The sequence below is a fragment of the Lissotriton helveticus genome, chromosome 12 (assembly GCF_964261635.1).
Source record: "Lissotriton helveticus chromosome 12, aLisHel1.1, whole genome shotgun sequence".
In the NCBI taxonomy this organism is placed as follows: domain Eukaryota; kingdom Metazoa; phylum Chordata; class Amphibia; order Caudata; family Salamandridae; genus Lissotriton; species Lissotriton helveticus.
Genome location: NC_136073.1, coordinates 133,070,319 through 133,096,510, shown reverse-complemented (window position 1 = coordinate 133,096,510; position 26,192 = coordinate 133,070,319). Strand labels below are relative to the sequence as shown.

At 42.4% G+C, this 26,192-nt stretch overlaps 7 non-coding genes across 7 annotated transcripts; all 7 read right to left on the bottom strand.

The window, feature by feature from the left end:
* Positions 1–481: 481 nt before the first annotated feature.
* Positions 482–564, bottom strand: TRNAS-AGA (transfer RNA serine (anticodon AGA)). The gene has a single exon. It is a non-coding gene; the product is annotated as a tRNA-Ser (tRNA).
* A 14,722-nt stretch (positions 565–15,286) lies between these two features.
* Positions 15,287–15,368, bottom strand: TRNAS-AGA (transfer RNA serine (anticodon AGA)). Its single transcript has one exon. It is a non-coding gene; the product is annotated as a tRNA-Ser (tRNA).
* A 2,038-nt stretch (positions 15,369–17,406) lies between these two features.
* TRNAH-GUG (transfer RNA histidin (anticodon GUG)) lies at positions 17,407–17,478 on the bottom strand. Its single transcript has one exon. It is a non-coding gene; the product is annotated as a tRNA-His (tRNA).
* A 1,290-nt stretch (positions 17,479–18,768) lies between these two features.
* TRNAS-AGA (transfer RNA serine (anticodon AGA)) lies at positions 18,769–18,850 on the bottom strand. The gene has a single exon. It is a non-coding gene; the product is annotated as a tRNA-Ser (tRNA).
* A 2,032-nt stretch (positions 18,851–20,882) lies between these two features.
* On the bottom strand, positions 20,883–20,954 carry TRNAH-GUG (transfer RNA histidin (anticodon GUG)). The gene has a single exon. It is a non-coding gene; the product is annotated as a tRNA-His (tRNA).
* Positions 20,955–22,242: 1,288 nt separating this feature from the next.
* On the bottom strand, positions 22,243–22,324 carry TRNAS-AGA (transfer RNA serine (anticodon AGA)). Its single transcript has one exon. It is a non-coding gene; the product is annotated as a tRNA-Ser (tRNA).
* A 3,413-nt stretch (positions 22,325–25,737) lies between these two features.
* TRNAS-AGA (transfer RNA serine (anticodon AGA)) lies at positions 25,738–25,819 on the bottom strand. The gene has a single exon. It is a non-coding gene; the product is annotated as a tRNA-Ser (tRNA).
* Between the last annotated feature and the right edge of the window lie 373 nt (positions 25,820–26,192).

Sequence of the window (26,192 nt, the reverse complement as noted above, 5' to 3'; positions counted from 1 at the left end):
AGAGCACGTAAAGGAACAGTTACAAATCTCAGAAAAGGGAAAGAAAGACTAGGAAAAAAACACAGAACGAGCCTGTAGATAAAATTCTCTTCCTGGGACAGCAGGCTAAGAGAAATTACACAAGGAGCAGTTAAGCTTGTAACAAGGGGAGAATAGAAAAGAAAATGCGGTTTTATGAAGTGTGTTTGCCTAATCCAGCAAGCACTTTTATTTTATTTTTCTATTTGCTTCTTTTATTGGTAAAGTAAGTTTCAAGTGCATGCACAGGTATGACTGAGAGAGCCAGGGTATAATAATTTGAAGCGTTTGCACCAGCGCTAATGTAGGGAGAGAGTTATAGCAAAGATATGAAAGGGGTAGCGATAATAAATATGTGAAAGGGCAATAGTGACACCAAAATAAGCCACCTATTTATAAAACTGACATGGAAGAAATACTAAAGGTTAACTTCTGAAATTGTAGCCGATGTAAAAAAGTTTCTTGTTGTTGGCAGGATTCGAACCTGCGCGGGGAGACCCCCAATGGACTTCTAGTTCATCTCCTTAACCACTCGGCCACAACAACTGACTGTAAGTTTTGTGCAAATAATCTGTATGAAAGTTTTCAAGGTGTCCCACAGCAAATTCCTGATATTCTGCAATGCACTTTTTAAAAATAATGTTTTTTTCAGCAGGCACATTCTCTCTTAAAAACAAAAATTGCATGAGTATATCTCTAGTTTGGAAAAGGATAGGCTTTCATGCATACTCTCATGTGGCACTCAAGCTTTTGGGACCCTATTGCACTCTGTTTTCGTGCTGCTTTTAGTCTATGGCCCATATTACAGAAGTCTACCATCTTTGAGTATTTGAGGCTCCTTTGTAAGTGCTTTATCTTTTTTCCTTGAAGAGCTATATAATAAAGGGATCCGGGAAAGATTGCATTTATGGAAGATAAAAGAAGGCACACTTGTCTCACCAAATGCCGTAGAGAAACCTGATGTTTTAACTCATGTTATCCTTAGTTTGTTTTTGTTAGACCTTGCATTCTTAAGGTGGCCTCAACCCTACCTTATTGCTTTTCACCTACGCATTTTGCTGTATCTTTTTGTTGGCCTTAGGACTCTGATCACTTTATTGCTACTAATCAGTGCTGAAGTGAACGTGCTTCTTCCCTAATCATGTGTGTAATTGGAGTATACCTGACTGACAGATTTCATTGACTTGAAAGCCCCTTGTAAAGTGGTATACCATATACCCAGGTACGGATTGTGTCGCCCAAAGAAGTAGCATTTCAAACCTGTCTCAAGCCTGCTACTGCAGTGCCTGTGCTGCAGTGTACTGCCACTTCGACTTGCCATTTAAAACTACTTGCCAAGCCTTAAACTCCAATTTTATTAAATATAATTAACCCCTAAGGTAGGCCCTAGGTAGTCCTTGGGGCATCATGCTATGTAAGTAAAAGGTAAGACATGTACTGTGGTAGTTTGCATGTCCTGGTAGTACCAAACAGTCTATTACATTTTTCACTACTGTGAGGTCTGCCCCTCTCATAGGTTAGCATTGGGTATTCCCTTATACTTTTTGGGGGGTAATTCCATATCAGAGAGGAGAAGCTTTATTTATTTATTGATAAATCCTATTTACTGGTTAGGTTGGATTTAACTTTACTATTTTATAAATGCCAATTTTAGAGAGTGAGCATTTCTCTGCACTTACTGCTCTATTTGCCTTGAAAACCTGTCTCCAATTGACGTCTGGATTGGGCTGCGAGACAGCTACATTTGTGCATTCCCTCTAGACAGCCACAACACAGGTCACTCAACTGCAACTGCATTCATCTGCATTCTGATTGACATGGGGGAGAGCTCTGTTCCCCCCACCGCAAATAGGTTCAAGAACGATAATTTATGTCAGTAGGTACAATATAGCTACATCTTATAATCATGTGTGTTTAAATAATTTGTCGTTAGATTGTTTAAATATTTAAAAGGATCTGTTTTTAATAGACATTTTACAAAAACAACAGGTACATTTGTTAATTCTGTAAAAGAAAAACCCAACTGCCGTGACATTGCCAACCCCAATGCCGTGACTCGGATTCGAACCAAGTTTGCTGCAGCCACAACGCAGAGTACTAACCACTATACGATCACGGCGAGCTACTTGGGCTCAATAACATACAGTGACATGGAGAATTTATAATTTGGAACACTCAGGGCTACTCCTGTGATAGGCTGAATGTGTTCATTGCTTCCTCATTCCTTATACAAAGGCTTTGTCTCCTCAGTGGTTGATAGGCTGAAACCGTTTCCTGGCCGCCTGTCAGGACTATGTAACTTATCTTGCTCACCAAGGTCTTGCACGGGAACAGAGATGCTAGAACCCAAATCCCACTGAGCAATGTCGGTGGGTCAAGTCACTGAACCCTCCCTTCATTACCCTAAGGGAAGGGGGTGTTGGATAAAATAACAAACAGAGAAGAGAATGGTCCTGCGCTGGTTCCCTCTGGTCTCTGCCTTCTGGTGGCTCTGTAGCTTTGAGGAACCTAAAAGCAATAGCACAACATTACATTCCTGCCATCCGGTTAATCATTTGTCTACTCTTGAGTACGTGTTTTTTTCTGCTCACCCACCCTTGTGCTGCTGGACCTTGCCTCTCTTCTTAATGAAATGATTTAACTCAGCTCATCTATCAGTTGTCATTATTATAACAAATAAACAGCAAACATAGATTAATTTTGTTCCTGATGACTCTTACTTAATATTACCTATTTATATTTTGGTAGGGAAAGGTGCACTTACTTCACTAATATTAGAGCTTTCTGTTAATATGGGTTTCTGTCTGAATTGTTTTTCCTTATTTACTTATAGGGCCTTTGACTGATGACTAATTCTTGCTCTCTTTTCTTTCCTTGCAGGCTCACTGAGCTCCTCGAGTTGTTTCAGCAGTTGAGGTAAGTATTTACATATTTTACATCTTGTCTTTCTTTTTCTTTTAAAACGTTTACTTATAAGTTCTATTTTTTAAAAGAACAACAGTTGCTTAATTGAATTGCAATTCTCGTATTGTCTATATATATATATATATATATATATATATATATATATATATATATATATATATTTTAATTTTCACAGGCGATAGGCAGATGTTCACTTAGCTTGTGTTTTCAGTGACTGGCGCTGTAGGCGCTTCTCGCCCGGTCTTGTTCCCTTAGGACTTGAATCTCCGACAGGATTTGACTGGCGGCCGCTTCTCAGCGTCCTGGCGGCTGTCAACGGTATTTCTCAGTCTTTTTATTCTGACGCTCACAATGCCCTCAGAGACTCGCGCTTGACTTCCTGCGCCGAGTCTGAGTCCGACGTCCTCCACAAAATGATTCGCTCAGGTACTCGACTTCTCAAACTGGGAAATGCTTATTACTAGAATCTTCGTCGCTTAAGGAAAACAAACCTCCTCAGCTAGGGTCTTCAGTGAAGTGCGCGTTTTTCATGACGCTCGCGCTCCACATAGAAGTCTCAGCAGCTGGGGTCTGAGAGACTAGAACGTCTGCTGTCTTCCACGCTGGCAACAACGGCGGCCATCTTACGTCTCCAAGATCGCACCTTGTCAACCCAAGTGTTTGTAGTACCTCTTGATTCACTCAACAGCGCAGTTGGATAGGTAATGACAGGGCCCACAGATTGAGTCCTGACAGTACCCCACAACAAGGTAGATCCTTCCCTTCTTGGCTTAGTAGGGAATCTTTGATGAAAGGATTTTACTAATCTTGGTGCATGAACATCCTCTTCCTGCTCCCAAGACCGTTCCTCTGGGCCATAGCCTTTCCAGTCTATCAAATAATACAGTTTGCCTCTGGAGCACTTGGAATCCAAAATTTCTTTTACTTCATACTCCGTTCCAGTTTCCAACTGAATTGGCTTTGGAGGTAATTGGCTCCTTAGACTTGTAGAAGCCTTTTTTAACAGTGAAACATGGAAGACTGGATGTATCTTCAACTTGGATGGCAGTTCCAACCGATAAGTGACCTGATTAATTTGATCTTTTATAGAGTAAGGACCGATAAATCGAGGTTGAAACTTCCTGTTTCCTTTGAGTCTCAAATTTTTGGTACTTAACCAAACCTGGTCACCTTTAACCAGAAGAGGTCCTGCTTTTCTCTTCCGATCAGCATATTCCTTGTATTTTGCTTTAGCCTATCGAAGATTGTTCATGGCTTCTTGTTGGATTCGAAACAAATGTGACATGACTTCTTTTACTGCTGGAACTGCTGATTCCATTTGTCGAATGGTTGCGTTTGGATGTCTGCCATAATTCACAAAGAAAGGAGAGAACCCTGTCGAGGTATTCTTTGCATTATTATGAGCAAATTCTGCTGTCCACAGATATTCCGACCAATTCCCTTCTTCTTTTAAAAGGAAGAGTCGTAAATATTGTTCCAATTCTTGGTTTACTCTCTCCGTCTGCCCATCTGTCTCGGGGTGGTAACTAGTGGAGAACCTAACTTCCGTTCCCAACCCTTCCATAAAGGCCTTCCAAAAACAGGACACAAATTGAGAACCCCTGTCTGAAATGACTATTTTAGGAATTCCATGTATTTTAACAATCTGGGCGCTAAAGTGAGCTGCTAACTGTCTGGCTGTAGGTACCCCCTTTAGAGCTGTGAAATGGGCCATTTTTGAGAAGGCATCCACTACCACTAGAATTGTGTCGAATCCCCGACTTACTGGTAGGTCTGTTATAAGGTCTAATGTAACTGTGTGCCATGGATGGGGGAGTGTGGGTAGGGGTTGCAATAACCCCTTTGGAGCCTGCCGTTCTGACTTCCCCTGCGCGCAAATCTCACAAGACTTCACATACGTCTCAATATCTGACGCCATTTTAGGCCACCAATAATGTCTCTTGACTAATTCCTCTGTCTTAGCTTCTCCCTTGTGGCCAGCCAGTTTGTCGTCATGACACTCTTGCATTACTTGCTGACGTACCTCGATTGTTGGTAGATACAAGGCATTCTGATGATAGGGCAATTTTTGAATTATTCTTCTGTTGGTGTCTTCTTCCACCCATCTCTGCATGGCCTCTTCGCTCATGACATCTGCAATTGACTCTTGTAGTTGAATGGTGGTTATGGCTCCGATAATCTTATCACTGGGAATGATTGGCTGAATGTCTTTGGAGGTTTTCTAAAACTCAGTACCAATTCTGGATAACGCGTCTGCTTTCCCATTTTGGGCTCCAGGACGAAAAGTGATTATGAAATCGTAATCTGCAAAATACAGAGACCACCTCAGCTGTCGTGGAGTAAGTGTTCTGGCCGTTTTCAAGAATTTTAAATTACGATGATCCGTAAACACCGCTAATTTTCAATCTATCCCACTCATCTTCATCTGCCATGAACGTCCAGACAGTAATGACGTTCATTCATGATTGGATGAACTGCAACCACCTCAAACTCAACCCGGACAAGACCGAGCTGGTTCTGACCGGAGGTGGTTGCAGTCCATGGTCCCCTTCCTTCTGGCCCCCTTCTCTTGGTGCCCCCCCACTTCCTGTACCCAAAGTAAAAACCTTGGGGATTTTCCTCAATTCCCAACTCACCGTCCATTCACAAGTTAGTTCCGTGGTTTCCTCCTGTTTTTTCTCCCTTAGAACTATTAGGAAAGTTTCCAGTTTTTTTTCTTCCTCTGCCTTAAAAGTAATCATTCTGGCCATGGTATTGTCTCGTATAGACTACGGTAACATAGTCCATAACGGGGCCCCTGCCTACGCGATTCGTCGCTTGCAACTGGTGCAGAACCAGGGTGCTCGCCTGATCCACGGCCTGCCCAAATACCATCGAGCCACCCCATTGCTCAAAACACTCCACTGGCTCCCAATAAAAGAGCGCGCCCTCTTTAAACTTGGCTGCCTCACCTATCAGGCCAGATCAGGCACTGCTCCCGAATGTATCTGTTCTGCCATCAAGTCCTATCATCCCGGCAGAGAACTTCGCTCCGCTCACTCGGCCCTCCTTGTCATTCCTCGCTTTAAAAAACAGAAAGCGGGCGGCTCAAGTTTTGCTGTCTTGGCTCCCACCTTCTGGAACTCCCTCCCTGCTACCCTGCGCACTTCTCCTTCCTATCTTTTGTTTCGGAAGAACCTCAAAACCTTCCTCTTCACGCAAGCCTACCTGACCTAGCCTCTCCTTGCTGCCACCCACTGTCCCCCACTAGCGCCATGAAACCGCCCGGTAAACGCGCGCTGTACAAATGTTTTTAAATTCAAATTAAATTCAAATTCTTGATGTCGGGCACCCATCAAATAGTGTTGCCACTCCTTAAAGGCGTCCTTGATAGCCAACAGCTCCTTCTCCGTGATGGTATAATTCACTTCAGCAGGAGATAGTTTTCTGGATCTGTAGGCAACCGGATGCAATTGGCCCGTGGTTTTGTGTCGTTGTGACAGCACTCCTCCCACCGCTTGATCTGACGCATCAGTTTCTACGTAAAAAGGCTCTGAGGGGTCAGCATGCAACAAAACTGGCGCTGTGGTGAAATTCTTTTTTAACGATTGAAAGGCCTCTTCCGCTTCTTCAGACCACTCAAACTTGGTTCCTTTTCTCAGTAACTTGGTGAGAGGGAGGATCTTCTTGGAGAACTCGCTAATAAACCTCCGATAAAAGTTAGCGAATCCTATGAAGCCTTGAACTTCTTTCACACTTCTCGGGGATTTCCAGTTTGTCACTGCTTCCACCTTGCGTTGGTCCATCACGATTCCGGAAGGTGACAGTACGAAGCCCAAGAATTCCACCTTGGTCACATCAAAGGCGCATTTTTCTAACTTCACAAACAATTTATTCTCCTGTAGCTTCTGCAACACTCCTCTCACTTGCTCGTGATGTCTTGCCACATCGGAAGAATAAATTAGGATATCGTCTATGTACACAATTGCACACCGATCTATAAACTCTTTCAAGACGTCGTTGATGAAGTGCTGGAAGGCGGCCGGGGCATTGCACAATCCATAGGGCATCACTTGATATTCAAAAAGCCCAAATCTTGTCCGAAATGCCGTCTTCCACTCGTCTCCTTCTCGCATCCGGACTAGATGATAGGCCCCTCTTAGATCGAGCTTCTTATAGATTCGAGCCCCTTTTACTTGGTCTAGAAGCACTGAGATTAGTGGTAGAGGATATCGGTTTTTCTTGGTTATTTTATTTATGGCTCTGTAGTCGATGCACAGCCGCAATTCTCCTTCCTTCTTAGGCACAAAAAACAGGGGCGACGAAACAGGCGATTGGGACGGTCGAATGAAACCATTGGCAAGATACTTATCCAAGTACTCCTTCAAATGTTGATGTTCCTTCTCGGTCAAGGCATAGACACGACTGCATGGCAAATTTGACCCGGGCTCTAATTCTATCTTGCAGTCATAAACTCGATGTGGCGGTAAGCGTTCTGCTTCCACTTCATTGAATACTTCTGCGAATTCCTTATATTCTTCTGGAATTTCTTGAACATTGATCACACACAGGGAATGCTCGATGGTACACAAGGCCTGCGCTGGGGTGTTCTTTTCAAGTTGGTTCTCTGAATCGAAACAATTTTCACAACAGTAACTTGAATCCATCACTATAGTTCTGGAACTCCAATTAATTGTAGGATTATGCTCCGTAAGCCAGGGGAGGCCAAGAATTAATTGGAATTGAGGGGCATCTATCAAATTAAACTGAACTTCCTCCTGATGTCCTTCTCTGGTTGTCAACTGGATAGCCTCGGTATGGCTCACGATGGGCCCTGAAGAAAGATTTGTCCCATCTACAGCACGTACTGGTTCACTCTTGGCCTTCCGAATTGCCTGAATTCCAACCCTTGTGGCAAACTTTAAATCACAGAAGTTCCCTGTGGCACCTGAGTCAATCATCACCGACACTTCAGTCAAGGTTGTCTGTCTGAATTTCACTTCCATTGTCAAAACTAGATGCGGCGCCGCTGACTGTAGCGTGTTCGCGACTTGGTGTTCATGTGGAGTTATTTCTTGAGTCGCACTCACCTGTTCAACTCCCCCCACAGGTGGTGCCATTAGTTTTCCTTCGGCTTGAATGGACCCTTTGGTTTCTTCGGACACTCTCGGACGAAATGGCTTCCGGATCCACAATACATACATTGGTTGTTCGCTCTTCTTCTTTCCTTCTCTTCTTTAGTCAAAGGGCCTCTTATTGTCCCAATTTGCATCGGTTCGATTCCTGTATGATTTTCAGAGGTTTTTGTGCCATCTGACCGAGCCCGGTCAAATCTCGGAGGTATTGCCTTAAAATCTTTCTTCTTCTCCCCACGCCGTTCTCCTTGACGGAAATCTATCTCTAACACTAAATCTATCAGTGCTGAAATTTCGGTAGGCCGATTAGGAATTTGAGCCAAGGTGTCTTTTAATTCATCTCTCAGCCCACGATAAAATACTGCGGCTCTCTTGCTCTCTGGCCAATTGGTCTCTACTACCAACTTATTGAATTGAGCCAGGTATGCGATCAAGTCTCGATTCCCCTGTCGAAGATCTAAGAGTTCATTATCCACCACCTGAGAAATTCTCCTTCGGTCGAATATTCTTAAAAATTCTTGTTTAAAATCCTCAAAATTCCGTAGCAAGGGGTCATCTCTTGTGAATAGGGGCATGGACCACGAAGCTGTATCTCCACTAAGATATGAAAGTATGAAAGCCACTCTAGACTGCGCGTCGAGGAAGATCGAAGGGCGGCACATAAAATGTAATGAGCACTGTGATAAAAATATCTGCGCTTTCTGAGGATCCCCATTAAATCTCTCCGGAGCTGCTAATGGAATGACCGGAGAGAGAGAATGTATTACCTGAGTAGTGGACCTATTAGTTGTCTCTAAGACTGGGTTCATGGCTTCTCTCTCCAAACTACTTGGTTGGCGTAGTCTTAACGCCAATTCAGCAGTTTCTTTCCTAGCACTAATCACTTCTTGCCTCAAGCTTCGATTCTCCTCCCTCACCGCTCCCAATTCCTTCTGTATAGCATCTAGGATTGTACCTAAGGACTGGACATCAATTCCTTCTGCCATCTCTGTTCAGGTGCAAAGGCTACTTGGGCACTTCACTCTGTCAGGACTATGTAACTTATGTTGCTCACCAAGGTCTTGCACAGGAGCAGAGATGCTAGAACCCAAATCCCTCTGAGCAATGTCGGTGGGTCAAGTCACTGAACCCTCCCTTCATTACCCTAAGGGAAGGGGGTGTTGGATAAAATAACAAACAGAGAAGAGAATGGTCCTGCGCTGGTTCCCTCTGGTCTCTGCCTTCTGGTGGCTTTGTAGCTTTGAGGAACCTAAAAGCAATAGCACAACATTACATTCCTGCCATCCGGTTAATCATTTGTCTACTCTTGAGTACGTGTTTTTTTCTGCTCACCCACCCTTGTGCTGCTGGACCTTGCCTCTCTTCTTAATGAAATGATTTAACTCAGCTCATCTATCAGTTGTCACTATTATAACAAATAAACAGCAAACATAGATTAATTTTGTTCCTGATGACTCTTACTTAATATTACCTATTTATATTTTGGTAGGGAAAGGTGCACTTACTTCACTAATATTAGAGCTTTCTGTTAATATGGGTTTCTGTCTGAATGGTCTTTCCTTATTTACTTATAGGGCCTCTGACTGATGACTAATTCTTGCTCTCTTTTCTTTCCTTGCAGGCTCACTGAGCTCCTCGAGTTGTTTCAGCAGTTGAGGTAAGTATTTACATATTTTACATCTTGTCTTTCTTTTTCTTTTAAAACGTTTACTTATAAGTTCTATTTTTTAAAAGAACAACAGTTGCTTAATTGAATTGCAATTCTCGTATTGTCTATATATATATTCACTGAAAAAACCATAGGTTATAGACCATATATAGTTAGGAATTAGCATTTACAAAACCTTGAAAATTCACTGAAAAAACCATAGGTTATAGACCATATATAGTTAGGAATTCGCATTTACAAAACCTTATTTTACTCACACAAAACCATTGAAATTCCATATATAGTTAGTTGCACTAACTATATATCGCGCACCCGCAATCCACTGCTGATGATGTCACATATTAAATCATTCATGACATGGTCAGTGACATCACTGATGACATCACTGATGACATCTCAAATGACATCACTGATGACATCACTGATGACATCTTATTTGACATTACTGATCACATCACTGATGATATCATTCATGTGATAATACGATGAACCTCTTCAGACTCTAATATAACCTTAGATACAATCAGTGTAAACAGACACTCACAGACTGTCACTCATCCATGGAGTTACTCACACACCTAGTCAGTCATGCAAAGAATCAATCACACCTCCATTTCCTCAACTATACAGTTATACAAACTTTACTTATTCAAACATATACTAACACATATTTACTCTCTTATACAATCCCTGATACAAGTTCACAATGATCCATACAGCCACTCACACATTCACTGGCTCTTATGCACAGTTATTTATATATGTCAACTCTCACATGTACTGTGTTTTACATATGTACTTACTTTGACATGTAGCACTGAGATATCCATTCACTCACCAATACACTCATGCACACAGTCAACCGCCCATACAGCTGTTTCCACATGCACTTTTGAAACCATACATCTAGTGAATCAACTGCTCGCACATCTATGCACAGAGTCATACACCTCCCAGCCACCCACACACACACTCAGTCTCCCATACAAATACTTGGGCAACCAATCAATAACCCATATAGTTACTCATATAGCTACTTATCAACACATGCAACAGTTTACAGAACAACAGACATAATGATGCACAAATTAAGACAGTTTAGTCACTAACCCATGCACTCAGTGAGACACATTTAATCACTCACTCATACAGTCAGTCATGCACCTACTAAATCCTTCATCCAGACGCTTATACATCCACTCATTCTTCAATATGTAAGACATATTTTAACTTTACAGAAACATACAGTCACTGGATGCTGTCATCAGTGATGTCATCAGTGATGTCATTTGAGATGTCATCAGTGATGTCATCAGTGATGTCACTGACCATGTCATGAATGATGTAATATGTGACATCATCAGCAGTGGATTGCGGGTGCGCGATATATAGTTAGTGCAACTAACTATATATGGAATTTCAATGGTTTTGTGTGAGTAAAATAAGGTTTTGTAAATGCGAATTCCTAACTATATATCGTCTATAACCTATGGTTTTTTCAGTGAATTTTCAAGGTTTTGTAAATGCTAATTCCTAACTATATATGGTCTATAACCTATGGTTTTTTCAGTGAATTTTCAAGGTTTTGTAAATGCTAATTCCTAACTATATATGGTTTATAACCTATGGTTTTTTCAGTGAATATATATATATACATACATATATAAACATATATCATCTGTATATCTATATAAATACAAACATAAATGCATGCATACATATACTTATATGCATACAGATGCATGTTATTTACATGAAAGTTGAAAAAACACTAATAAAAGCAAAGCTAAAAAGCCACCTCATTACAAACAGAATGGCTTTAACTTAAACGAGGGCGAGATCTATTGCATTTTCAATGCTTGTTTACTTTGGTTCCATCAAGAAGGCATTCAGATGTGTCACACATTTGCCATAAATTCTGAATGTTAGCACTCTAGTTGCACATTAGATCACTGTAGTAAAGCTACTGCTCACCAGGGACGTCTGCTGCTGGTATTCAAAGTGCATGTTTCAGTCTGCATGTCAGAATTTTTTTAATGAAATTGAAGAGGGTTTGAGAAGTCACTCAAAATGTGCCCTAATTTTTCTTTCTGCAGCACTAATCATAATTCATATGTCAAAATATACCCCCTCATTTTGTTCCTTTTTAAATTAAATGTTTTAAGAGTTACCACTTTATTCCCATCACGATGGCTCCAGGTGTGCTATACCTTTGTAATAAGTAGGACTGTTAGCTCTCTAGTTGTTCTTTAGAACACTCTGGGACATTCTGTCATTGGGCTATACTTGGGCTACATCTGGGTGATATTTGGGCTACATTTGGGCTCTTTTGTCTCTGGTGGCCATTTTGGGAGACTGCATGTCAGAATGTTTTAATGAAATAGAAAAGGATTTGAGAAGTCACTCAAAATGTGCCCTAATTTTTCATTCTGCAGCACTAATCATACTTTCTATGGCAAAATATACCCCCTCATGTTGTTTCTTTTTAAATTAAATGTTTTAAGAGTTACCACTTTATTCCAATCAAGATGGCTTCAGGTGTGCCATACCTTTGTAATAAGTAGGACTGTTAGCGCTCTAGTTGTTCTTTAGAACACTCTGGGACATTCTGTCATTGGGCTATACTTGGGCTACATCTGGGTGATATTTGGGCTACATTTGGGCTCTTTTGTCTCTGGTGGCCATTTTGGGAGACTGCATGTCAGAATGTTTTAATGAAATAGAAAAGGATTTGAGAAGTCACTCAAAATGTGCCCTAATTTTTCATTCTGCAGCACTAATCATACTTTCTATGGCAAAATATACCCCCTCATGTTGTTTCTTTTTAAATTAAATGTTTTAAGAGTTACCACTTTATTCCAATCAAGATGGCTTCAGGTGTGCCATACCTTTGTAATAAGTAGGACTGTTAGCGCTCTAGTTGTTCTTTAGAACACTCTGGGACATTCTGTCATTGGGCTATACTTGGGCTACATCTGGGTGATATTTGGGCTACATTTGGGCTCTTTTGTCTCTGGTGGCCATTTTGGGAGACTGCATGTCAGAATGTTTTAATGAAATAGAAAAGGATTTGAGAAGTCACTCAAAATGTGCCCTAATTTTTCATTCTGCAGCACTAATCATACTTTCTATGGCAAAATATACCCCCTCATGTTGTTTCTTTTTAAATTAAATGTTTTAAGAGTTACCACTTTATTCCAATCAAGATGGCTTCAGGTGTGCCATACCTTTGTAATAAGTAGGACTGTTAGCGCTCTAGTTGTTCTTTAGAACACTCTAGGAGGCTGCAGTAGAACACAAAGGAATCAACTGACAGTCTCTGTCCTTGTTGGATGTACATGTTTTACTGAGAATGTCAGACTTCATTTTCACATGACTGAGAAAGATAATGTGAATTTACAGAAAATATGCTTTCAGTTTAGCTTATAGATCCCCTTCCAAACCACTGTGGGAAAATCATGAGATATTAGTTTTCTTTCAAACAATATTCATGATATCACAGCAGAAGGTTTTTTCACATGGTAAAATCACCTTAGAACCCACCACAATTCCTAAAACGAGTATGGTACCATCAACAAATGATTTATAATGTAACTAAAGTCCTAAAACCCTCTATTAACTACAATGCTTTTTAATGAGGTGCTATCATGTATATTGGTCCCAAGATGGCTGCCAACACTTCTTGGATGAAGTGCTGACAGCCAATCAGATCAGATGTGTGGTTAGGCTCCGCCCAGATATATATATTTTTTTGAACCTAAATTACTCAAAATCCACTGGAGCACATATATTGAGACCTAGCAAAGGCACATCGGGCTAAGAGTCCCTACAATTTTGCCAAGTTTCGTGCAAATCCATTCAGCCGTTCGAGCTAAAAGTGAGGCCAACCGCTCTATGGAAATTAACATGGGAAAAACACGTTTTGGGACCCCCCTTTTTTCTCGGCCCCCCCTTGATGAAACCCCCCCAAATTGTCAGGGGCTGCTCAGAAACAAAATGTTCCATTTTCCTGAAAATTTCAGCCAATTCCGTCCACAAACGCCAAAGTTATTAGACATAGAATTCTCAAAAATCCCATAGAGAAAAAATCCTAACTATATATACCTACTGGCGACCGCCAGTAGGTAATATATATATATATATATATATATATTTTAATTTTCACAGGCGATAGGTAGATGTTCACTTAGCTTGTGTTTTCAGTGACTGGCGCTGTAGGCGCTTCTCGCCCGGTCTTGTTCCCTTAGGACTTGAATCTCCGACAGGATTTGACTGGCGGCCGCTTCTCAGCGTCTTGGCGGCTGTCAACGGTATTTCTCAGTCTTTTTATTCTGACGCTCACAATGCCCTCAGAGACTCGCGCTTGACTTTCTGCACCGAGTCTGAGTCCGACGTCTTCCACAAAATGATTCGCTCAGGTACTCGACTTCTCAAACTGGGAAATGCTTATTACTAGAATCTTCGTCGCTTCAGGAAAACGAACCTCCTCAGCTAGGGTCTTCAGTGAAGTGCGCGTTTTTCATGACGCTCGCGCTCCACATAGAAGTCTCAGCAGCTGGGGTCTGAGAGACTAGAACGTCTGCTGTCTTCCACGCTGGCAACAACGGCGGCCATCTTACGTCTCCAAGATCGCACCTTGTCAACCCAAGTGTTTGTAGTACCTCTTGATTCACTCAACAGCGCAGTTGGATAGGTAATGACAGGGCCCACAGATTGAGTCCTGACACCGCCTGCTTGTGAACTGCCAGTAGTCAAAGATCACACATACACTTGTGGGCCTGTGATGGGACACCAATGCAGAGAAACACACCTGGCGCAGATCTTCTTTTCTGTCTATTAGACCTGCATCTCCCCTTTACCTCCTCAAGCCATCTGTATGTGAAGCAAGAAAGAGTTAAGGAGCGGTCCATCTACACTTTTATAGGGAGGATGCTGCCGTGAGCTCCTCCCAGCTAATCACACAAACAGCAGTAAAGCAAGATAACTACACAGTTAGGGGGGACTGCATGGTTAGGTTTTTGAGGAATTATTGAAACTGACCTCAGTGACCCATGATCAGAGCTGTGGCTAATGACTGCGTGCCTAATTATGATGAAGCAAGCACCATGGCTCGTAGGGGCCCCACAACACGCTTTTCTTAGCTCATTGAATTAAAGTATAAACGTCTGCCATGTGTGAGTGGTAAAGACTTGTTAATTTGGTTGCTTTTTCCAGTTCATGTCTGACAACAAGATGAAGGAACATTGGGGCATCAGAAGCTTTGGAAAGTAGCCACCAACCTCAGAGAAAGAGAGAAAGAGGGAAAAGGCAGTATGAGGTGTGGAGAAAACAGCAGCAGGTACAAGGCGCTCAAATGAGAGCCAGGGTATAATAATTTGAAGCGTTTGCACCAGCGCTAATGTAGGACGAGAGTTATAGCAAAGATATGAAAGCGGTAGCGATAATAAATATGTGAAAGGGCAATAGTGACACCAAAATAAGCCACGTATTTATAAAACTGACATGGAAGAAATACTAAAGGTTAACTTCTGAAATTGTAGCCGATGTTAAAAAAAATTCTCATTGTTGGCAGGATTCGAACCTGCGCGGGGAGACACCAATGGATTTCTAGTCCATCGCCTTAACCACTCGGCCACAACAACTGACTGTAAGTTTTGTGCAAATAATCTGTATGAAAGTTTTCAAGGTGTCCCACAGCAAATTCCTGATATTCTGCAATTCACTTTTTAAAAATAATGTTTTTTTCAGCAGGCACATTCTCTCCTAAAAACAAAAATTGCATGAGTATATCTCTAGTTTGGAAAACGATAGGCTTTCATGCATACTCTCATGTGGCACTCAAGTTTTTGGGACCCTATTGCACTCTGTTTTCGGGCTGCTTTTAGTTTATGGCCCATATTACAGAAGTCTACCATCTTTGAGTATTTGAGGCTCCTTTGTAAGTGCTTTATCTTTTTTCCTTGAAGAGCTATATATTGAAGGGATCCGGGAAAGATTGCATTTATGGAAGATAAAAGAAGGCAAACTTGTCTCACCAAATTGCGTAGAGAAACCTGATGTTTTACTCATGTTATCCTTAGTTCGTTTTTGTTAGACCTTGCATTCTTAAGGTGGTCTCAACCCCACCTTATTGCTTTTCACCTCCGCATTTTTCTGTATCTTTTTGTTGGCCTTAGGACACTGATCACTTTATCGCTACTAATCAGTGCTGAAGTGCACGTGCATCTTCCCTAATCATGTGTGTAATTGGAGTATACCTGACTGACAGATTTAATTTACTTGAAATCCCCTTGTAAAGTGGTATACCATATACCCAGGGACTGATTATGCCGCCCAAAGAAGTAGCATTTCAAACTGTCTCAAGCCTGCTACTGCAGTGCCTGTGCTGCAGTGTACTGCCACTTCGACTTGCCATTTAAAACTACTTGCCAAGCCTTAAACTCCAATTTTATTACATATAATTAACCCCTAAGGTAGGCCCTAGGTAGTCCTAGGGGCATCATGCTATGTAAGTAAAAGGTAAGACATGTACTGTGGTAGTTTGCATGTCCTGGTAGTACCAAACAGTCTATTACATTTTTCACTACTGTGAGGTCTGCCCCTCTCATAGGTTAACATTGGGTATTCCCTTATACTTTTTGGGGGGTAATTCCATATCAGAGAGGAGAAGCTTTATTTATTTATTGATAAATCCTATTTACTGGTAAGGTTGGATTTAACTTTACTATTTTATGAATGTCATTTTCTAGAGAGTGAGCATTTCTCTGCACTTACTGCTCTATTTGCCTGAAAACCTGTCTCCAATTGACATCTGGATTGAGTTGCGAGACAGCTACATTTGTGCATTCCATCTAGACAGCCACAACACAGGTCACTCAACTGCAACTGAATTCATCTGCATTCTGATTGGCATGGGGGAGAGCTCCGTTCCCCCCACCGCAAATAGGTTCAAGAACGATAATTTAGCCAACTGGACTAAGGAAACGCCCTCTACGCCGGAACCACAGCCAAGCTACAGAAAAGACTCCAGCGCATCCAGAACGCCTCCGCCCGACTCATCCTGGATGTCCCCTGACGCAGCCACATCTCCAGCCACCTGAGGAACCTGCACTGGCTCCCCGTCGACAAGAGGATCACGTTCCGGCTCCTCACCAACACACACAAGTCTCTCCACGACCTGTGCCCCAAGTACCTCAACGACCGCCTGACCTTCTACACGCCCACCCGCCAGCTACGGTCCACCAGCCTCGCCCTCGCAGCCGTACCACGCATCCGAAGAGCCACCGCCGGAGGAAGATCCTTCTCTTACCTGGCTGCCAAGACTTGGAACTCCCTCCCCATCCACCTTCGGCTGACCCAGGACCATCTCGCCTTCAGGAAACAACTCAAGACCTGGCTGTTCGAGCAGTAGCAAACCCCTCCCCCCAAGCACCTTGAGACCCTCCCGGGTGAGTTGTGCGCTATACAAATGGCATGATTGATTGATTGATTGATTGATTAATTTATGTCAGTAGGTACAATATAGCTACATCTTATAATCATGTGTGTTTAAATAATTTGTCGTTAGATCGTTTAAATATTTATAAGGATCTGTTTTAATAGACATTTTACAAAAACAACTGGTACATTTGGTAATTCTGTAAAAGAAAAACCCAACTGCCATGACATTGCCAACCACAATGCCGTGACTCGGATTCGAACCGAGGTTGCTGCGGCCACAACGCAGAGTGCTAACCACTATACGATCACGGCGAGCTACTTGGGCTCAATAACATATAGTGACATGGAGAATTTATAATTCGGAACACTCAGGGCTACTCCTGTGATAGGCTGAATGTGTTCATTGCTTCCTCATTCCTTATACAAAGGCTTTGTCTCCTCAGTGGTTGATAGGCTGAAACCGTTTCCTGGCCGCCTGCTTGTGAACTTCCAGAAGTCAAAGATCACACATACACTTGTGGGCCTGTGATGGGACACCAATGCAGAGAAACACACCTGGCGCAGATCTTCTATTCTGTCTATTAGACCTGCATCTCCCCTGTACCTCCTCAAGCCATCTGTATGTGAAGCAAGAAAGAGTTAAGGAGAGGTCCATCTACACTTTTATAGGGAGGATGCTGCCGTGAGCTCCTCCCAGCTAATCACACAAACAGCAGTAAAGCAAGATAACTACACAGTTAGGGGGGACTGCATGGTTAGGTTTTTGAGGAATTATTGAAACTGACCTCAGTGACCCATGATCAGAGCTGTGGCTAATGACTGCATGCCTAATTATGATGAAGCAAGCACCATGGCTTGTAGGGGCCCCACAACACGCTTTTCTTAGCTCATTGAATTAAATTATAAACTTCTGCCATGTGTGAGTGGTAAATGCTTGTTAATTTGGTTGCTTTTCCAATTCACGTCTGACAACAAGATGAAGGAACATTGGGGCATCAGAATCTTTGGAAAGTAGCCACCAACCTCAGAGAAAGAGAGAAAGAGGGAAAAGGAAGTATGAGGTGTGGAGAAAACAGCAGCAGGTACAAGGAGCTCAAATGAGATTAATGGCGCCTAAATAGAGCACGTAAAGGAACAGTTACAAATCTCAGAAAAGGGAAAGAAAGACTAGGAAAAAAACACAGAATGAGCCTGTAGATAAAATTCTCTTCCTGGGACAGCAGGCTAAGAGAAATTACACAGGGAGCAGTTAAGCTTGTAACACGGGGAGAATAGAAAAGAAAATGCAGTTTTATGAAGTGTGTTTGCCTAATCCAGCAAGCACTTTTATTTTATTTTTCTGTTTGCTTCTTTTATTGGTAAAGTAAGTTTCAAGTGCATGAACAGGTATGACTGAGAGAACCAGGGTATAATAATTTGAAGCGTTTGCACCAGCGCTAATGTAGGACGAGAGTTATAGCAAAGATATGAAAGCGGTAGCGATAATAAATATGTGAAAGGGCAATAGTGACACCAAAATAAGCCACCTATTTATAAAACTGACATGGAAGAAATACTAAAGGTTAACTTCTGAAATTGTAGCCGATGTTAAAAAAAAATTCTTGTTGTTGGCAGGATTCGAACCTGCGCGGGGAGACCCCAATGGATTTCTAGTCCATCGCCTTAACCACTCGGCCACAACAACTGACTTTTTGTGAAAATAATCTGTATGAAAGTTTTCAAGGTGTCCCACAGCAAATTCCTGATATTCTGCAATTCACTTTTTAAAAATAATGTTTTTTTCAGCAGGCACATTCTCTCCTAAAAACAAAAATTGCATGAGTATATCTCTAGTTTGGAAAAGGATAGGCTTTCATGCATACTCTCATGTGGCACTCAAGTTTTTGGGACCCTATTGCACTCTGTTTTCGCGCTGCTTTTAGTTTATGGCCCATATTACAGAAGTCTACCATCTTTGAGTATTTGAGGCTCCTTTGTAAGTGCTTTATCTTTTTTCCTTGAAGAGCTATATATTGAAGGGATCCGGGAAAGATTGCATTTATGGAAGATAAAAGAAGGCAAACTTGTCTCACCCAATTGCGTAGAGAAACCTGATGTTTTACTCATGTTATCCTTAGTTCGTTTTTGTTAGACCTTGCATTCTTAAGGTGGTCTCAACCCCACCTTATTGCTTTTCACCTCCGCATTTTGCTGTATCTTTTTGTTGGCCTTAGGACTCTGATCACTTTATCCCTACTAATCAGTGTTGAAGTGCACGTGCTTCTTCCCGAATCATGTGTGTAATTGGAGTATACCTGACTGACAGATTTAATTTACTTGAAAGCCCCTTGTAAAGTGGTATACCATATACCCAGGGACTGATTGTGCCGCCCAAAGAAGTAGCATTTCAAACTGTGTCAAGACTGCTACTGCAGTGCCTGTGCTGCAGTGTACTGCCACTTCGACTTGCCATTTAAAACTACTTGCCAAGCCTTAAAATCCAATTTTATTACATATAATTAACCCCTAAGGTAGGCCCTAGGTAGTCCTAGGGGCATCATGCTATGTAAGTAAAAGGTAAGACATGTACTGTGGTAGTTTGCATGTCCTGGTAGTACCAAAGAGTCTATTATATTTTTCACTACTGTGAGGTCTGCCCCTCTCATAGGTTAACATTGGGTATTCCCTTATACTTTTTGGGGGGTAATTCCATATCAGAGAGGAGAAGCTTTATTTATTTATTGATAAATCCTATTTACTGGTAAGGTTGGATTTAACTTTACTATTTTATAAATGTCATTTTTAGAGAGTGAGCATTTCTCTGCACTTACTGCTCTATTTGCCTGAAAACCTGTCTCCAATTGACGTCTGGATTGGGTTGCGAGACAGCTACATTTGTGCATTCCATCTAGACAGCCACAACACAGGTCACTCAACTGCAACTGAATTCATCTGCATTCTGATTGGCATGGGTGAGAGCTCCGTTCCCCCCACCGCAAATAGGTTCAAGAACGATAATTTAGCCGACTGGACTAAGGAAACGCCCTCTACGCCGGAACCACAGCCAAGCTACAGAAAAGACTCCAGCGCATCTAGAACGCCTCCGCCTGACTCATCCTGGATGTTCCCCGACGCAGCCACATCTCCAGCCACCTGAGGAACCTGCACTGGCTCCCCGTCGACAAGAGGATCACGTTCCGGCTCCTCACCAACACACACAAGTCTCTCCACGACCTGGGCCCCAAGTACCTCAACGACCACCTGACCTTCTACACGCCCACCCGCCAGCTACGGTCCACCAGCCTCGCCCTCGCAGCCGTACCACGCATCCGAAGAGCCACCGCCGGAGGAAGATCCTTCTCTTACCTGGCTGCCAAGACTTGGAACTCCCTCCCCATCCACCTTCGGCTGACCCAGGACCATCTCGCCTTCAGGAAACAACTCAAGACCTGGCTGTTCGAGCAGTAGCATACCCCTCCCCCCAAGCGCCTTGAGACCCTCCCGGGTGAGTAGTGCGCTATACAAATGGCATGATTGATTGATTGATTGGTTGATTAATTTATGTCAGTAGGTACAATATAGCTACATCTTATAATCATGTGTGTTTAAATAATTTGTCGTTAGATTGTTTAAATATTTAAAAGGATCTGTTTTAATAGACATTTTACAAAAACAACTGGTACATTTGGTAATTCTGTAAAAGAAAAACCCAACTGCCATGACATTGCCAACCACAATGCCGTGACTCGGATTCGAACCGAGGTTGCTGCGGCCACAACGCAGAGTACTAACCACTATACGATCACGGCGAGCTACTTGGGCTCAATAACATATAGTGACATGGAGAATTTATAATTCGGAACACTCAGGGCTACTCCTGTGATAGGCTGAATGTGTTCATTGCTTCCTCATTCCTTATACAAAGGCTTTGTCTCCTCAGTGGTTGATAGGCTGAAACCGTTTCCTGGCCGCCTGCTTGTGAACTGCCAGAAGTCAAAGATCACACATACACTTGTGGGCCTGTGATGGGACACCAATGCAGAGAAACACACCTGGCGCAGATCTTCTATTCTGTCTATTAGACCTGCATCTCCCCTGTACCTCCTCAAGCCATCTGTATGTGAAGCAAGAAAGAGTTAAGGAGAGGTCCATCTACACTTTTATAGGGAGGATGCTGCCGTGAGCTCCTCACAGCTAATTACACAAACAGCAGTAAAGCAAGATAACTACACAGTTAGGGGGACTGCATGGTTAGGTTTTTGAGGAATTATTGAAACTGACCTCAGTGACCCATGATCAGAGCTGTGGCTAATGAGTGCGTGCCTAATTATGATGAAGCAAGCACCATGGCTCGTAGGGGCCCCACAACACGCTTTTCTTAGCTCATTGAATTAAAGTATAAACTTCTGCCATGTGTGAGTGGTAAATGCTTGTTAATTTGGTTGCTTTTCCATTTCACGCCTGACAACAAGATGAAGGAACATTGGGGCATCAGAATCTTTGGAAAGTAGCCACCAACCTCAGAGAAAGAGAGAAAGAGGGAAAAGGCAGTATGAGGTGTGGAGAAAACAGCAGCAGGTACAAGGAGCTCAAGTGAGATTAATGGCGTCTAAATAGAGCACGTAAAGGAACAGTTACAAATCTCAGAAAAGGGAAAGAAAGACTGGGAAAAAAACACAGAAAGAGCCTGTAGATAAAATTCACTTCCTGGGACAGCAGGCTAAGAGAAATTACACAGGGAGCAGTTAAGCTTGTAACACGGGGAGAATAGAAAAGAAAATGCAGTTTTATGAAGTGTGTTTGCCTAATCCAGCAAGCACTTTTATTTTATTTTTCTGTTTGCTTCTTTTATTGGTAAAGTAAGTTTCAAGTGCATGCACAGGTATGACTGAGAGAGCCAGGGTATAATAATTTGAAGCGTTTGCACCAGCGCTAATGTAGGACGAGAGTTATAGCAAAGATATTAAAGCGGTAGCGATAATAAATATGTGAAAGGGCAATAGTGACACCAAAATAAGCCACCTATTTATAAAACTGACATGCAAGAAATACTAAAGGTTAACTTCTGAAATTGTAACCGATGTTAAAAAAAATTCTCGTTGTTGGCAGGATTCGAACCTGCGCTTGGAGACCCCAATGGATTTCTAGTCCATCGCCTTAACCACTCGGCCACAACAACTGACTGTAAGTTTTGTGCAAATAATCTGTATGAAAGTTTTCAAGGTGTCCCACAGCAAATTCCTGATATTCTGCAATGCACTTTTTAAAAATAATGTTTTTTTCAGCAGGCACATTCTCTCCTAAAAACAAAAATTGCATGAGTATATCTCTAGTTTGGAAAAGGATAGGCTTTCATGCATACTCTCATGTGGCACTCAAGTTTTTCGGACCCTATTGCACTCTGTTTTCGTGCTGCTTTTAGTCTATGGCCCATATTACAGAAGTCTACCATCTTTGAGTATTTGAGGCTCCTTTGTAAGTGCTTTATCTTTTTTCCTTGAAGAGCTATATATTGAAGGGATCCGGGAAAGATTGCATTTATGGAAGATAAAAGAAGGCAAACTTGTCTCACCAAATGCCGTAGAGAAACCTGATGTTTTACTCATGTTATCCTTAGTTCGTTTTTGTTAGACCTTGCATTCTTAAGGTGGTCTCAACCCCACCTTATTGCTTTTCACCTCCGCATTTTTCTGTATCTTTTTGTTGGCCTTAGGACACTGATCACTTTATCGCTACTAATCAGTGCTGAAGTGCACGTGCATCTTCCCTAATCATGTGTGTAATTGGAGTATACCTGACTGACAGAATTAATTTACTTGAAAGCCCCTTGTAAAGTGGTATACCATATACCCAGGGACTGATTGTGCCGCCCAAAGAAGTAGCATTTCAAACCTGTCTCAAGCCTGCTACTGCAGTGCCTGTGCTGCAGTGTACTGCCACTTCGACTTGCCATTGAAAACTACTTGCCAAGCCTTAAACTCCAATTTTATTACATATAATTAACCCCTAAGGTAGGCCCTAGGTAGTCCTAGGGGCAACATGCTATGTAAGTAAAAGGTAAGACATGTACTGTGGTAGTTTGCATGTCCTGGTAGTAACAAACAGTCTATTACATTTTTCACTACTGTGAGGTCTGCCCCTCTCATAGGTTAAGATTGGGTATTCCCTTATACTTTTTGGGGGGTAATTCCATATCAGAGAGGAGAAGCTGTATTTATTCATTGATAAATCCTATTTACTGGTGAGGTTGGATTTAACTTTACTATTTTATAAATGCCATTTTTAGAGAGTGAGCATTTCTCTGCACTTACTGCTCTATTTGACTGAAAACCTCAATCAATCAATCAATCAGTGACATTTATAGAGCGCACTACTTACCCGTAGGGTCTCAAGGCGCTTGGGGGGGGGGGGGGTGCCGTTACTGCTCGAACAGCCAGGTCTTGAGCTTCTTCCTGAAGGAGAGGTGGTCTTGGGTCAGGCGCAGGTCGGCTGGGAGGGAGTTCCAGGTCTTGGCGGCCAGGTAGGAGAAGGACCTTCCTCCTGTTGTCGCTCTGCGGATGCGTGGGACGGTGGCGAGAGCGCGGATGGCTGAGCGGAGGTGACGTTTGGGAGCGTGGAAGTTGATTCGGGTGTTGAGGTAGCTCGGGCCTTGATCGTGTAGGGCTTTGTGTGCGTGGGTGAGGAGGCGGAAGGTGATTCTCTTGTTGACGGGAAGCCGATGAAGGGCTCTTAGGTGTCCGGAGATGTGGCTGTTTCGTGGGATGTCAAGGATGAGTCTGGCTGAGGCGTTCTGGATCCGCTGGACTCTCTTCTGGAGCTTGGCGATGGTTCCGGCGTAGAGGGCGTTGCCGTAGTCCAGTCGGCTGGTGACGAGGGCCTGGGTGACCTGTCTCCAATTGACGTCTGGATTGGGCTGCGAGACAGCTACATTTGTGCATTCCATCTAGACAGCCACAACACAGGTCACTCAACTGCAACTGAATTCATCTGCATTCTGATTGGCATGGGGGAGAGCTCCGTTCCCCCCACCGCAAATAGGTTCAAGAACGATAATTTATGTCAGTAGGTACAATATAGCTACATCTTATAATCATGTGTGTTTAAATAATTTGTCGTTAGATCTTTTAAATATTGAAAAGGATCTGTTTTAATAGACATTTTTCAAAAACAACTGGTACATTTGGTAATTCTGTAAAAGAAAAACCCAACTGCTGTGACATTGCCAACCACAATGCCGTGACGCGGATTCGAACCGAGGTTGCTGCGGCCACAACGCAGAGTACTAACCACTATACGATCACGGCGAGCTACTTGGGCTCAATAACATATAGTGACATGGAGAATTTATAATTCGGAACACTCAGGGCTACTCCTGTGATAGGCTGAATGTGTTCATTGCTTCCTCATTCCTTATACAAAGGCTTTGTCTCCTCAGTGGTTGATAGGCTGAAACCGTTTCCTGGCCGCCTGCTTGTGAACTGCCAGAAGTCAAAGATCACACATACACTTGTGGGCCTGTGATGGGACACCAATGCAGAGAAACACACCTGGCGCAGATCTTCTATTCTGTCTATTAGACCTGCATCTCCCCTGTACCTCCTCAAGCCATCTGTATGTGAAGCAAGAAAGAGTTAAGGAGAGGTCCATCTACACTTTTATAGGGAGGATGCTGCCGTGAGCTCCTCACAGCTAATTACACAAACAGCAGTAAAGCAAGATAACTACACAGTTAGGGGGACTGCATGGTTAGGTTTTTGAGGAATTATTGAAACTGACCTCAGTGACCCATGATCAGAGCTGTGGCTAATGAGTGCGTGCCTAATTATGATGAAGCAAGCACCATGGCTCGTAGGGGCCCCACAACACGCTTTTCTTAGCTCATTGAATTAAAGTATAAACTTCTGCCATGTGTGAGTGGTAAATGCTTGTTAATTTGGTTGCTTTTCCATTTCACGCCTGACAACAAGATGAAGGAACATTGGGGCATCAGAATCTTTGGAAAGTAGCCACCAACCTCAGAGAAAGAGAGAAAGAGGGAAAAGGCAGTATGAGGTGTGGAGAAAACAGCAGCAGGTACAAGGAGCTCAAGTGAGATTAATGGCGTCTAAATAGAGCACGTAAAGGAACAGTTACAAATCTCAGAAAAGGGAAAGAAAGACTGGGAAAAAAACACAGAAAGAGCCTGTAGATAAAATTCACTTCCTGGGACAGCAGGCTAAGAGAAATTACACAGGGAGCAGTTAAGCTTGTAACACGGGGAGAATAGAAAAGAAAATGCAGTTTTATGAAGTGTGTTTGCCTAATCCAGCAAGCACTTTTATTTTATTTTTCTGTTTGCTTCTTTTATTGGTAAAGTAAGTTTCAAGTGCATGCACAGGTATGACTGAGAGAGCCAGGGTATAATAATTTGAAGCGTTTGCACCAGCGCTAATGTAGGACGAGAGTTATAGCAAAGATATTAAAGCGGTAGCGATAATAAATATGTGAAAGGGCAATAGTGACACCAAAATAAGCCACCTATTTATAAAACTGACATGCAAGAAATACTAAAGGTTAACTTCTGAAATTGTAACCGATGTTAAAAAAAATTCTCGTTGTTGGCAGGATTCGAACCTGCGCTTGGAGACCCCAATGGATTTCTAGTCCATCGCCTTAACCACTCGGCCACAACAACTGACTGTAAGTTTTGTGCAAATAATCTGTATGAAAGTTTTCAAGGTGTCCCACAGCAAATTCCTGATATTCTGCAATGCACTTTTTAAAAATAATGTTTTTTTCAGCAGACACATTCTCTCCTAAAAACAAAAATTGCATGAGTATATCTCTAGTTTGGAAAAGGATAGGCTTTCATGCATACTCTCATGTGGCACTCAAGTTTTTCGGACCCTATTGCACTCTGTTTTCGTGCTGCTTTTAGTCTATGGCCCATATTACAGAAGTCTACCATCTTTGAGTATTTGAGGCTCCTTTGTAAGTGCTTTATCTTTTTTCCGTGAAGAGCTATATAATAAAGGGGTCAGGGAAAGATTGCATTTATGGAAGATAAA